At 36.2% G+C, this 13935-nt stretch overlaps 1 long non-coding RNA gene across 1 annotated transcript; it reads right to left on the bottom strand.

The window, feature by feature from the left end:
• Positions 1 to 10110: 10110 nt before the first annotated feature.
• LOC136838345 (uncharacterized) lies at positions 10111 to 13021 on the bottom strand. Its single transcript, XR_010852949.1, has 3 exons — positions 12804 to 13021; positions 12412 to 12567; positions 10111 to 10530 (listed from the first exon to the last, which is right to left on the bottom strand). It is a non-coding gene; the product is annotated as an uncharacterized lncRNA (long non-coding RNA).
• Positions 13022 to 13935: the final 914 nt, after the last annotated feature.

Raw genomic sequence — 13935 nt, 5'->3', positions numbered from 1 at the left:
ATTTTTATGAAGAAACTACACTGCTTGTAAATCGTCAGTCCAGCCATACAATCAAAAATTAAAATCAAATTGAAAGAGTCTCATTTATTTTTAAAAATTTTCCGAGGCCAAAACTGAGCAAGCACGCTCACTGCTGCTCTGTATTTGTGATAAGGATAGACAACCTCTATTAACTATGTTCATCTTTAAAGTTATACTATCCTTATGGAGTCCTATAAACAATTATGCAACAAGTACAGTGAACAGATTTAAAAATAAAAACAAAAAACAAAAAAGAGTGCAAATAGTTTGCTGCAAAAAACATCCTTCAGTTTAAGCCAACATTCCAGTGTAATTAACTGCATGGTTTTTCCTTACCAATTCCCAAGCCTGAAGGTCCTTATTACTGATAATATTCCAGGTAATAATCCTTTGGGGACATAAAAGCCATTTGTATTTGACCTACGGCAATCAAGCTTGGCCACGACATGAAGCCATTACTACGTTGTTCAATGTCTAGGTATTTTGACCAATTTAATTCTAATTTACTCCTAAGGTGCAGTTAGTGGAATAATTTATTTTCTTCATCTCCCAGTTTCGTGATTGTCGTTTTTTATTACTGGACGTTGTTCAGTTTCTTCTCAAAGTACTATAAACTGAAATCAAAAGATGGTAAAATATATTGCGCCCTGCTATACTCGTAAGATAATTATTCATACCAGTGATGTTAGAGCCTGTCAAAAACTGTTATTCTTCAGCCAAAGAGAATAGAATTTTTTTCCTGGCAATGTGGTTAAAGTTACATATATTACCTCATATGTGTTTTCAGGCCTTGAAGTCGAGAATTAATCCTTCAAACCCATATAAACTCAATGTCATAGGTTTTGAAAGGTTTTATTCAAAGACCTAGAGTCACAAACTTATGATAACAACGAGTATTACTCCAGTTCATTCGCAATGAAAATTTTCCGATCTCTTGGACCTCATTGTTACTAATAGTTTAGATGTTTTTGTGTGCAGTCTTCAGACTGTAAGCTTCCCTTGCTAGAGTTTAGCGCCATAGCCCTATGGAAGAACAGAGTCGTGGGTGCATCAGGATGGCAGAGGAGGAATCCAATCCTTTTTCGAAATAGGATATAGTGCATCTACTTTGACGCTGTCCTGAGCAACCGCCACGGTAGTACACAAAAACCCCGACCTTGGCCCTTTATAACTCAGGAAATATTCAGTCTATCGGTATGAAACCTTGGCTTTAGAGGTTTCCTACTGAGGTCTCTAAACGTGCCAAATTTCATTGAAATCCGATCAGCCATTCCGGAGATCCAGATGTTGATTTTGGCATTCAGGGATGTGGTAAGTGGTGGGTGGGAGAGGGACCTAACATATCTGTGGAGCAATGACAGTAGGCTAAAAGAACTAGCCGTGATACTTAGTTTTCCTGAAAGCTCGTACTCCGGAGGGGTGCCTTTCGGCATTTGTTTTTTGAAATAATGAGATTTTAAAATTACAGTGTACCATTCAAATTATCCACCAAAATTTAAATTTCCTGATGCTCAGGTACGGACTGCTCACAACATTAGAAGAGACGCCGTTTTCTTAATGTGTGTGAGTAGCAGGTTTTGTTAGAAGCTGGTTGACTTGCTACCAATTATCCTAATTAAAAATTATCACACTCGGTAAATTTACCTACGCAGTTTTGGTTTTCGCGATCTTTGACCTACTCTAAATAAAGAGCCTCAACAATTAGAATGTTTTCACACACACACAAACACACACACACACACACACACACACACACACACACACATATATATATATATATATATATATATATATATATATATATATATATATATATATATATGTGTGTGTGTGTGTGTGTGTGTATATATATTTATATATCGCTTGAAGAAATGCCAGTGTCCATCCTTTCAGGTATGGTTAGCGTTGTGCGTATTATAACGGCACTCGCTTTCTATACTGACTGAGAAAAGACTCCTACTTCTATTCTTACCTTTCATCATAATTTATCAGGTTGCGGAGAAAAGACCTACACCCTGCCCCTTCCTTTGTATCCCCTGACCTCCAAATCTGTCTCATGTGGCTGTGGTATATTATATATATATATATATATATATATATATATATATATATATATATATATATATATATATATATATATATATATATATATATATATATATATATATATATATATATATATATATATATATATATATATATTTATATATATATATATATATATATATTTATATTATATATATATATATATATATATATATATATATATATATATATATATATATATATATATATATATATATATCCACATCCGGGAAAACAAGGGAAACGAAGACCTCCATGCTTACAAATTTATTGCTGACGATGTAATCACGGAACATACGTGGGATGTACGAAGAGGCTGTTGTGGGTACGAATTGACTCTCATAGAGGTTCAAGTTACCGTACAAGATGCAAGTTACCGAATCCAGAGGCCTCTAACATCAGAGACCATGTTGTACGGTGCAAGACAGACATCAGAGATGAAGATTTCTCAATACTATGGCGGGTCTCCAACCATCACGATCTAACTATTCTAGAGTCTATTATTATAAAGAGAACTAACTGTTCCCTCGTTAAATACTCAATTGTCGTCAACTCTGTTATATATTGCCTAGCTTTTCCTATACGCTTATTTTCTGCATTCTCTTCGTATTATTCTTTCATTTCGCTTTGTTAGTCTGTGTCTTGGTTCCCTTGACCTATATCTTTTGTGGTCCTTTTTTTTCTTGTTTTATGTTCATTTATATACCTAATTTTAACGCTGCATTGCCATTTTTTGTGAGTTTTAAATTTTAATTTTTTTTTTTTTTTTAATACCGTGATTCTATCTGTGTACAAATGTAAATTATTTTTAGCTTGAAAATGTGACATCATGAAACGTCGGCAAAAATTTGTAAGAATGGAGGTCTTCGTTTCCCTTGGTCCTGAGGATGTGTATATTTTGGCCGTGGCTTCTCCTTCTGTATATATAGTATATATATATATATATATATATATATATATATATATATATATATATATATATATATATATATATATATATATATGTGTATATATCAATTGTATATATATACATATATATATATGTATATTTACTTGTATATACACAGACATACACACACACACATACATGTTGATGCATAAACACACACACACACACACATACATATATATATATATATATATATATATATATATATATATATATATATATATATATATAATTATATATAGTATTTATTCACAAGGCTTCCCAATACTCATTTTATACGACACTGTTTACATATCCTAGAATTTTATGCGCTCTGTTCATGATGTTTTACACATCAACGATTAATACCATGCACGCGGCTTTTTTTTTTTTTTTTTGTATCGTGCATGTGTCTGGCTACCACTCATTTGCTACTGCCCAACAAGACAACAATTCAGTTCACCCACAAGCAAGTGTGGACATAACAATTATGCCTATGGGGATGGAGCCGGTTGAAGGACCAACGCTACCGGGCGACAACCGATCGTGTGGACAAAGCCTTGAATGCCGCCTTTAAACGCCATAGATAAGATAATAGAATTTAGGCCAAAGGCCAAGCCCTGGGATCTATGAGGTCATTCAACGCTGAAAGAGAAATTGACAGTCAGTAAGAAGGTTTGAAAGGTGTAACAGGGGGAAACCTCGCAGTTGCACTAGGAAATAATTTTTAGAGAGGGTGGAAAGTCAAATTGAATATTAACGGGGGTACAGTAAAAGAAATGAGAAAGGGAGCAGCTAGGGGCCGGAGGGACGCTGCAAAGAACCTTAAGTAATGCCTACAGTGCACCACGTGAGGTACACTGACAGCACTACCCACCTACGGGCCTAGACTCCAAGAGGCCACACGGCTCCTTAGCAGAAGATTTTCATTCCCTAAACTATATACACAAACCATCATTCCCAAGTGTCATGCACAATCACGTATATTGCTGTTCGCTCATTTATAGCTGTATGCTTGTTGAATTGGAATTGGAATATAGAATTTAGGCCAAGTCCAAGCGTTGGCACCTATGAGGTCATTCAGTGGTGAAACGAAAATTGACAGTCAGTAAGAAGGTTTGAAAGGTGTAACAGAGGAAAACCTTCTAGCTGCACTATGAAACAATTGTAATGAGAGGGTGGAAAGTAAGATGGAAGAAAGAGAACTGGAACGGAGGTACAGTGAAAGGAATGAATGGGGTTGCAGCTGGGGGCCGAAGGGTTTATACTTGTTGATGTTATCCCTCGGCCTAAGCAATTTGTTTTCGTGCCTCATTCCCTCGCCCTAACTTCTGGTCTATCCTCCTCGGCCTGAGCAATTCTTTATTGAGTCTGCCATCCTCAGCTTAAGCAGTTCCTCAACTCTCCCGGTCAGTGCACTTCACGTGGTGCACTGACGTGGTTCTTTGCAGCGTCCCTTCGGCTCTTAGCTGCAACCGCTCTCATTCCTTTTTCTTTACCTCCCTTTATATTCTCTTTCTTTCATCTGACTTTCTACCCTCTTGTGTCCTTGCAGCGTTCCTTCGGCTCTTAGCTGCAACCGCTTTCATTCCTTTTTCTCTACCTCCCTTTATATTCTCTTTCTTCCATCTGACTTTCTGCCCTCTTTAAAAGTTGTATCACAGTGCAGCTGCAAGGTCTTCCTCATGTTACATTTTTCAAACCTTCTTGCTGTCAGTTTCCCAGTCACCGCTAAGTGACCTCATAGGTTTGATTGATTTACAGATTTCAGGCATACGTTCCAAGCACTGGGGCAACTATGGCCATTCAGCGCTTAAAATCAAACATAAAATTCAGCTAAAATTCATTAAAACTATCTATAAATTAAGATAAAAAATGTACCAAAAACATATAGTCTTTAATTTGAATTAAATCTGTAAAATCTGATAAAAAGTTAGATTCTGAAATAAAAGTTAATTTTCTTTAAAAACAGCATTAGTTTATTGATATCAGAATTATTATCCTTCACTCGTGGACCTGACAGAGCGAGGTAGCTTTCCTCTCTTGGGTAAAAACTGGGCAATCAGTTAATAAATGCTTCACTGTTAAAAGTTCTTGACAGGAATTGCCTGTCTCTCCCTGCTCCATTTTACATTAAGTATTTATGCGTAGAATGCGCATGTCCTCTACGCAGCCTTGTTATAATAATGCTAGTCCTCCAGTCTGGATGATCTGGCGACTGCCATCTCTTGACTGAGGGCCGAATGGCCTTCAACTACTTATTACCAATCATGTTTTCCCAACCAATTTGCCACTTCCACCTTATATTATAAATATGAATAATTTGCTTAAAATCAGAGTATGAGAGGTTTATGAGTGCCTTATTGTGTAATCTTCTCGATTCTTTAGCTGCCTTATCAGCTCTCTCATTCCCACCTATACCCACTTGAGCCCGTGCCCAACAAAAGCTCACCCTGATAAGTCTGCGGAAGAACAGGAGGGCCAGCCATTCCTGTACTTCTTGTACTAGGTCAGTGTTTCCCAAACTTTTTTAGTACGTGACCCCTTACAGCAGTACCAAACATGTCATGACCCCCACATTTATAAGCCTTCTAAAATCGTACTAATTTTAAATGGCACAGATTTATTTTAAAATTTTAGATATTAATCACAGCAGAGAGAAAAATAAAATCTCCATTGATCTTTATCAATGTTTATTAACAATGACTGGTTTATTAACATTTTAATCATAGTTAGACCCTCCATGACCCCCAGAAAAGGGCTCATGACCCCTTTGGGGGTCATGACCCCAGTTTGGGAACCCCTGTACTAGGTGGTGGGAGGGAATCGATTGTTTAAATGACGATAAAAGACTACTCGAGTCAGAATAGATGATAAAACTTTCATCATTCTTTCCTTTATTAAAAACACCCAATATCGGGCAGGAAGGGTGTAATTTCTTCTCGATTTTAAAATTTCCTGCTACTACTGCACAGCCAATTCCATCCTCCGACTTAGAGACATCAGTAAATATGCTCATCCCTCTGTGTTGGAGGGAATGCTGAAGAAATTCCCTTCTAATTTCTTCATTGGAAATCTGTTTCTTCCCTCCCACAGCTGGGCATATATCAAAAGGTGATTATTTAGGGTATGCATGACCTCATATGTCCCAGCGCTTGGATTTTGGCCTAAATTCTATATTCCAATTCCAAATTCCTCAACTCTTTCTTTCCCTTCCGACTTTTCCCCTCAAAGAACGTTCAGTTACGATGAATCTCGCTTGGCAAATCTATTGGCCTTTATAGCACGACCCATATTGAACGACGTCACGATTTGCGTAGAAACAGACTTGGCAGCATCCCGAGATGTGTCTTTGTAAAGAAACCCCAAGTGGCGTTGACCTTTTTCCAAATAAACTAAGACAATCATCTTGGTAAGTAACCTCCATAATTTTAGAGTTACTTCTTTCACTATAATGCTTATTGTTCGTGCCTGGTACCAGTTACTCAGATTCGTTTCTTTACAATCAACTAAACGTATTTAAAAGGTAATAAGACTTTACCACAACCATTCTGTTCTAGAGCAACCAGTTTATTAAAAACCGTATTGGGAACTCATTTATAAAGTATGGGGCCTATGTAACAATAAGAATTTTATAACCTGTATTTTACTTCATTCACTAATTTACAAATTCTTTCAGTAATATCTACAGAACACCACATGAGGTGCACTTAGGGCACTACCACCCTACGGGTGTTTCATAGATAGTTGTGAAAATAAGTGGCCATTACCCTATACTAGTGACGTATTAAATTGAATGGAATATGAAATTCAGGTAAAAAGCAAAGCGCTGGGACCCATGAAGTTATTCAGAATCGAAGTGACCTATTAAACGGAAATCGTTAAAACAAATTATCAATGTTTTGGGTAAAAGAAACTTTGCGTCTCAAAGATTTAGGTGGTCAACCAGATTTGTTTGCCAAACGACCTCCACTCTCCCTCCCCCCCTCCACCCCCCTCCCGACCCACAACCATTTAAAACGTCGCGCAAAACTTAAACAAGAATTTAACTTCAATATTTCAGAATTTTTCTCATAATCTATGGTTTAAAATTCTTTTCATCTGCGTTAAATCCTATATCTAACCATGTACCTTAACTTCAATATTTCATTTTTTTTATTACTGTGTATTAGCCATGTAGCTTAAGACCTTCGTCCATGGAAGTGTAGCTGACCATCACATCATCAAATTTTCATACCAATGAAGGGAAATAACTTCTTTGTACTAGCTCCATGAAAAGTTTGAAATTTAGTTTTACTTCTAATTACACACTGTTCTAGAGTAGTAAAATTACGTAATGTACATAATTTTTTTGCTTCCAATACATTTAAAGGCGGTCTTGGTACTGTACATTTAACCATTAGTATGGAGTCAGACTTTTAACTCGTCTCACAAATTAGCTAAGGGCATTTAAGTCGTCACAGCCAATACCCAAACCACATTTCCCTTATAAGTGTTGAACAAATGGAATTTTCAGCAATTCTTTGAGGGTGGCTTACATTAATTTGCTTACGTTTAAAATTTGATATGGGCCTTTTACGTGTGTATTCACTCACACGTGAATACTGTTAAGTCTGGTATATTTCTAAATTAAGTAGTTTTTACCTTCAAAATCTGTAATTATATGGATGATAAACCAGATTCCACACACTTTGTTTTCCCCTATAAAAATCCCGAGGTAGTAGTCAAGAACTGAAAACTAAAGACCTATTATTTATTAATTAAAAAAACTAATACACAGGCAACTGGTTAAGTTCACGAATGCAGAAAATCCGAGGAACCTAGCTTATAAACCTACCAGGATTTTAATGAAAAGCACAGCGTGGAAAATTTAGAAATTAAATGAAAAGAAGCCTACATCTATCTTGACGAGTTCTTGGATCCCTAGAAATATCAGCCTAACAATGAAAGGTTTGCAAATCCGCCCCGTGTCTACACATTTTCTTGAATTCTGGTTCCTCCAACCGGTCCTGGTCGTTTCGGCCGTAAGTCACTTTAGGCCGTAACATCCAAAACAATGTAAGACGTTATGTTTATGGTATTTACTATTATTATTTCATGTTTTACGTACATCCCCAAGGGGCTGGTACTAAACTCGGCGCCCATTTTGCACGTAAACGTGCTTACGGCCGAAACGACCCGAATGCCCTCCAACGAGTTGGGACCTGTAACAGAAAATGCTCTTACGGCAATTACTCGGCAACTCCGTAAAGAGAACGTTAACTCAATATTTCTTGAATTAGGAAACCACTCAAAATTTGTATATTAATACTTGGAAAATGTAGGTCTGAAAATCTCCAAAATCAAAATTAAGATTACTCACTATGATCAAAGTCGTATTCTTAAAAAGATGCCTTTGATCTCTCAAGAATTTAGGTAAAACTTAAAGAAACCGCTGAACTTTAAAATAAAGCAACGAAGTTCTGTATATTAAGTATACCTTAGTTTAACCAGGCCACTGAGCTGATCAACAGCTCTCCTAGAGAGGGCTGGCCCGAAGGATTAGATTTTATTTTACGTGGCTAAGAACCAATTGGTTACCTAGCAACGGGACTTACAGCTTATTGTGGCATCCGAACCACATTACAACGAGAAATTAATTTCTATCACCAGAAATAAATTCCTCATTCTCCACTGGCCGGTCGGACACTCGAACGTGGGCCAGCTAAGTGCTAACCGAGAACGGTACCGACCCGTCCGACGAGGAACTACGAAGTTGTGTAATGTCAACTCTTGAGGAAATGATTACGTCATAGATCAATGTTGCTACTAACCATAATCAAAAAGACTCAACAGCTCCTTCTATAAAAATGTATATTGGTACATGCATTAACTGCCTGATGACCTTTTAAACATTACAGGTGCTATATAGCAAATACAAACAACTGATTGCCATGGATAGCTTGGCGAACACTAACGTTCATTACAACAACGCATTCACTAAATTAATGGTTACCAACAATTGCACCCAACTCATAACCTCATCTATGCTAATGCGTATTTCACACAGCTTAGAATGCCATTGGAAACTCATGCCTTTATTATGGTTAGCATCCCAAACTCACTGCCTGTGTTCATGATCAGTTCCACAACGCACTGTTCAAGGAAGCATCACACTTCCCTCTAATGTTATGACTGGTTGAAAAGGTGTAACAGGAGGAAAACCTCGCAGTTGCACTATGAGTCAATTGTTAGGAAGGGGTGAAAAGTTAAATGAAAGAATATGATGGGTGGTACAGTGAAAGCACCAAAAGGGGTTGCAGCTAGGGACAGAAGGGACGCTGCAAAGAATTTTAAGCAATGCTTACAGTGCCCTACTGGCTTCATTGGGTAACGAATTGTGTTGTGTTCTTAGAGTAAACTGATGGCCTGTATTCACAGAGTAACATACAACTCATGTTTACGGATAGCATCGTAAACACTGCTTATGCTATGAGTAACCTTCTAGTATCAAAATATTTTAAACAAGTGACGTTGAAATAAAAATATTCACTGGCAATACGTGTGTACCTTATTTGTAGGCTTTATATTTCTGTATATGTCTTTCTATAATGAAAGAATCAGACCCTTTAACCCCCTTTAACCCAAGAAACAATAGCACAGTATATTCCTGTAACAGCATATTACTACACCTGACTCAAGTAATCAGATATTACAATTATTCTACGCAAAAAATGTCCAAGACTTAAATTTCCATACTTTCAACTAGAAAATCGATTCTTGCTGTCGTTAACAGTAGCTGAAAGCCCTTAGCTAATAGCTCGTGCCACGGTAGTTTATACCAGGGCAACTCATTCCCAGAAAACTCAAATCTGACAACTAGTCTGTACAATTGATATCTGGTATAACTGATGTATAATTCAATTCATAACATACAGGTATAAATAACTAAATTTGAAAGAAAAAAAAGAAAACATTAAGAGAACTTTATTTTTCTGGGGACAATGAAAACTAAACACTTAAAGGCTGTCAATATAAATAGAATTTACTAAAACTTATGCCACAGACATTTTCTGGCAAGGATCATACTTTTCAAGTGAAGTTATCAGTCGCTTGTTGCAAGTTTTGTACACTTGTTTTGAAGTTACTTGCACTTCCAAATTTTTTATTTTTCTGCGCCAAAATCGCCTCCAACTTTAGTGTACATTAATTCCCAGATATTCGGATGCAGGCATGAAATTGAATTTCTGTAAGGCATTATGAAATCCTTCAAGGCTATTATTAGTTCTAGTAATGCCAGTTGAAGTCCTCTTTGAAATCTTCCATATTTGGATTGTCTCTTGTGATGACAAGGCCTTGGCTTTTATAGAATCGAAGACAATTCTCGTTTTCACTTTGCTCACATCAGCGCTGAGAGGGTTCCCCTGTTGATATTTTTAATGGTCCTCCTCAGCCGTCGTCTGAACAAGGGCTCCGCACATCTTAACTTCACAGCCATACTTTGATTCGTCTGCTTTCTGTGTGAAAATTATAAACGTAGTTATCTACCCGCTCAGATATCTACTCTGATTTTTATATAATATGGCATTGTCAGGCTAAGAAAATTCTAAAACTTGAAAAGCTGACTAGTACCAAACCAACTGACTTTGCAAGTACAAAATTCGTCTGCATTCTGTATGAAAATTAAAAACTTATCTACCCGCTCAGATATCTACTGATTTTATATAATATGGCATTGTCAGGCTAAGAAAATTCTAAAACTGTTGAAAAGCTGACTAGTACCAAACCAACGGACTTTAGTACAAAATATACAAAAATTTCGTTGATAGGTTAATAAGACCGTTTGAGAGTTGTTTGCTGGACGAACAGTAGCTATCATGAACTATGAAATTTAAAGGATCTAGTTAAAGTTAAATGAACACTTACACCTATAAACTAAACTTATTTCTAAGCGAGTTAATGTATACCTGTTATGAGTTGTCGTATACATCAGTTGCCTTACGCCTATAAACTAAAGACTTACTTTTAAGCGAGTTAATGTATACCAGTTATGAGTTGTCCTATACATCAGTTGTCTTAAGATATCAATTGTCCAGGTACGAGTTGCTCAATTGAGTTATCCGGGAAGGAGTTGTCCTGGTTATCAGCTGCCCTAGAACCCGGAGTTAGACAAACTTCATAAAACTAATTCCATCTACTTACAGCAGAAATCCAAACATTATTCAATATTTTGTATGGTTCTGAAGAGTTTCAAGAGATCAGCTATTAGGTAAGCAAGCCCTATTATCGTACACGACACTTACATTTAAGGAGCTTCCTATGACTCCTGTAACCAGAAGTTCTCTATTGCTAGAAAGGAAATGCCAAGTTCGATTCCTCTGAAAATTCTATTGAGTCTAACACCGACTTAACGCTTAAAAATTTAAATTCTGACGAAACCTTTATGAATACTGACCAAAATTTAGCTGACTTCACCTAACCACAAAATCCATCTTCAGGAAGCTAAAATTCTAAAGTAAAGCATACCAAGGCGCCAGACCTGTACGTAAATTTTAATGCTGAAAATTGCCGGGCGATGGCATAAACATTCTTAAATTCCTCAAACCTAACAGTTTCCGCAAACTTAACCGAGTGGGAGATAGCCAAGCTCATTTAAACACCTAATACCTATCTGAACTAAAAGAAAACTAAGCAATTGATTAAGTCTATACTCCTGAAAGAAAGTTTGATAACTTACGAAAAACCACCCAAGAACCTGCATAGTAGGTTATAGGTCATACGACCTACTATGCAGTACATGGGGGCTCCCCCATCCCTCCAGGAGCATAACCCCTGAAGGGGTGGAGGATAATTTAAAACCACCCAAGAACCTGCATAGTAGGTCATACGACCTACTATGCAGAACATGGGGGCTCCCCCACCCCTCCAGGGGTGCCGCCCCTAAAGGGGTGGAGGATAAAGTGAAGTTGTTCAAGAACAGTATACATATTAAAGTCATTAAAGAAAATAAATAAGTTAAATTAATGACAAACTACAAAGGCAAATTTATTACAAAAATTCATTAATTTCCTGATTGCTTCATTTGTAAATAAATTGTTTAAATTAAATAACTGGTTCATTTTTCCGCATGGCGACCTCTAATTCTGTTTACTTAGAAAAAAGGCAAATATTTTAAACATTTAAAATTTATTACAAAAATTAAGTAAAACACTAAGAAATCAAAAAGTACATTTACAAAATTTAATTACAATATTTAAAAATTAAAAACTACATTACAATTTAATTACAACATTACAAAATTTGAAAGTAAATTAATCACAAATCACATTAATTAAAAAATTTATGACAAATAATACTTGCAACTAAACTTGGCGGAAAAAAAAAAATCTCCTACATACCTGTTGCTAACGAGAGCAGCTTTATCAAATTAATGAATCACATTTTAAAATTACTGTTAGAAGTGGAACTCAAAAAAAATATCTCTAGTACCAAAAACATCCTGGAAGTTTACTGTTAGAAGTGGAACTCAAAATCCGACTAGTGCCAAAAACATCCTGGAAAAGAAAGTTTTAGAGCTGTAGGTAACTTAAGCTAAAACTTGTAAACTTAAGGTGCTTACCGAAGTCAGATTATGGGTAAATACACAAAATAGTTACAATGACTGCCAAAGATTTGTACGAGACTGTTACAATGACTACCAAAGATTTGTACGAAACTAAACACAAGCAAGATTCAAAAATCCCAAGAACTAACATACAACATCAATAATATAGAAAAGTTCCAGTATTACCTTGCAGAAGCCCGGGGTTTATAATAACTTAGCCAACGAAGTGACAACAATCGATGAAAAACTCAAGCGCTAATTTTAGTCTAGTCACAAGACAGTGCTTTGTCGCAAACACTTGGCAAAGAACTAATTACGTTACGACAAATTCAGGAGGAACTGAATACGCCACTCGATATGGAAACTGATAAACGTCTACTAACCCGAACGCTATTACGCCGACCGAAGGCCTAAAGGTTCAAACGTCAGAACTAGTACGTCATTTGCCAAGGACTCTAAAGTCTTAGCAGTCTTTCTTCTTGGAACGTGACCGAATGCGATCTTTGGATATCCTTGAAATCGCTAATTTTGTAGGTATTATTTTTATTTCATACTCCTTCTTCTACTTGTCTTTCGTGAAAGTTTAAAATACAGCGCATGATGAATGGATTTTCCTGAGCGTAACTCGTAATTCTTGTAGGGCTCACGAAAAAAATTTGTAGCATAAGCCTGTCGCATATTTCTTTGCATCACTTTGATGAAATAACTTTTAATTTGTGTGGATATTTTGTCATAACGATGTATAATGAAAAATCACACACACACGCACACACACACGTATAATTGGATACATTACATAAAATTTGCTACACTAGTATACGATTCGTGACCAAGCACAAATGAATATTACTATAGTTAAACGTACTTAGCCTTTGCATTACTGCTGTGAAACTTATAACCGAGTTTTTATGCAGGATATTTATATAGTTTTTTTTATTACTGAAATATCCAGGCTGTTATTTGTGGCTGCTGTGTTATCTCAGTCTAGGGTTTGGCTGGCTCAGCTCAGTGGTCTGGTAAAACTAAGGTATACTTAACTTTTTCCTTTGAGTAAGCATGAAAAACCCCCGTCTTGGGCATTTGTTGAAAATATTATTTCTACTGATTTTTCCGTTTTTCTTTTGTTCACGTACAAATGTTTCATTCTACGATATATATACAAATATATATATATATATATATATATATATATATATATATATATATATATATATATATATATATATAACTAGGGGTATAGTATACGGTTCGTAACCAAGTACAAATGAGTATTACTATAGTTAAACGTACTTAGCCTTTGCATTACTGCTGTGAAACT

This window comes from Macrobrachium rosenbergii, chromosome 4 (genome assembly GCF_040412425.1).
Source record: "Macrobrachium rosenbergii isolate ZJJX-2024 chromosome 4, ASM4041242v1, whole genome shotgun sequence".
In the NCBI taxonomy this organism is placed as follows: domain Eukaryota; kingdom Metazoa; phylum Arthropoda; class Malacostraca; order Decapoda; family Palaemonidae; genus Macrobrachium; species Macrobrachium rosenbergii.
Note: the sequence above shows the minus strand (reverse complement) of the source record. Positions and strands in the feature narration are given on the sequence as shown.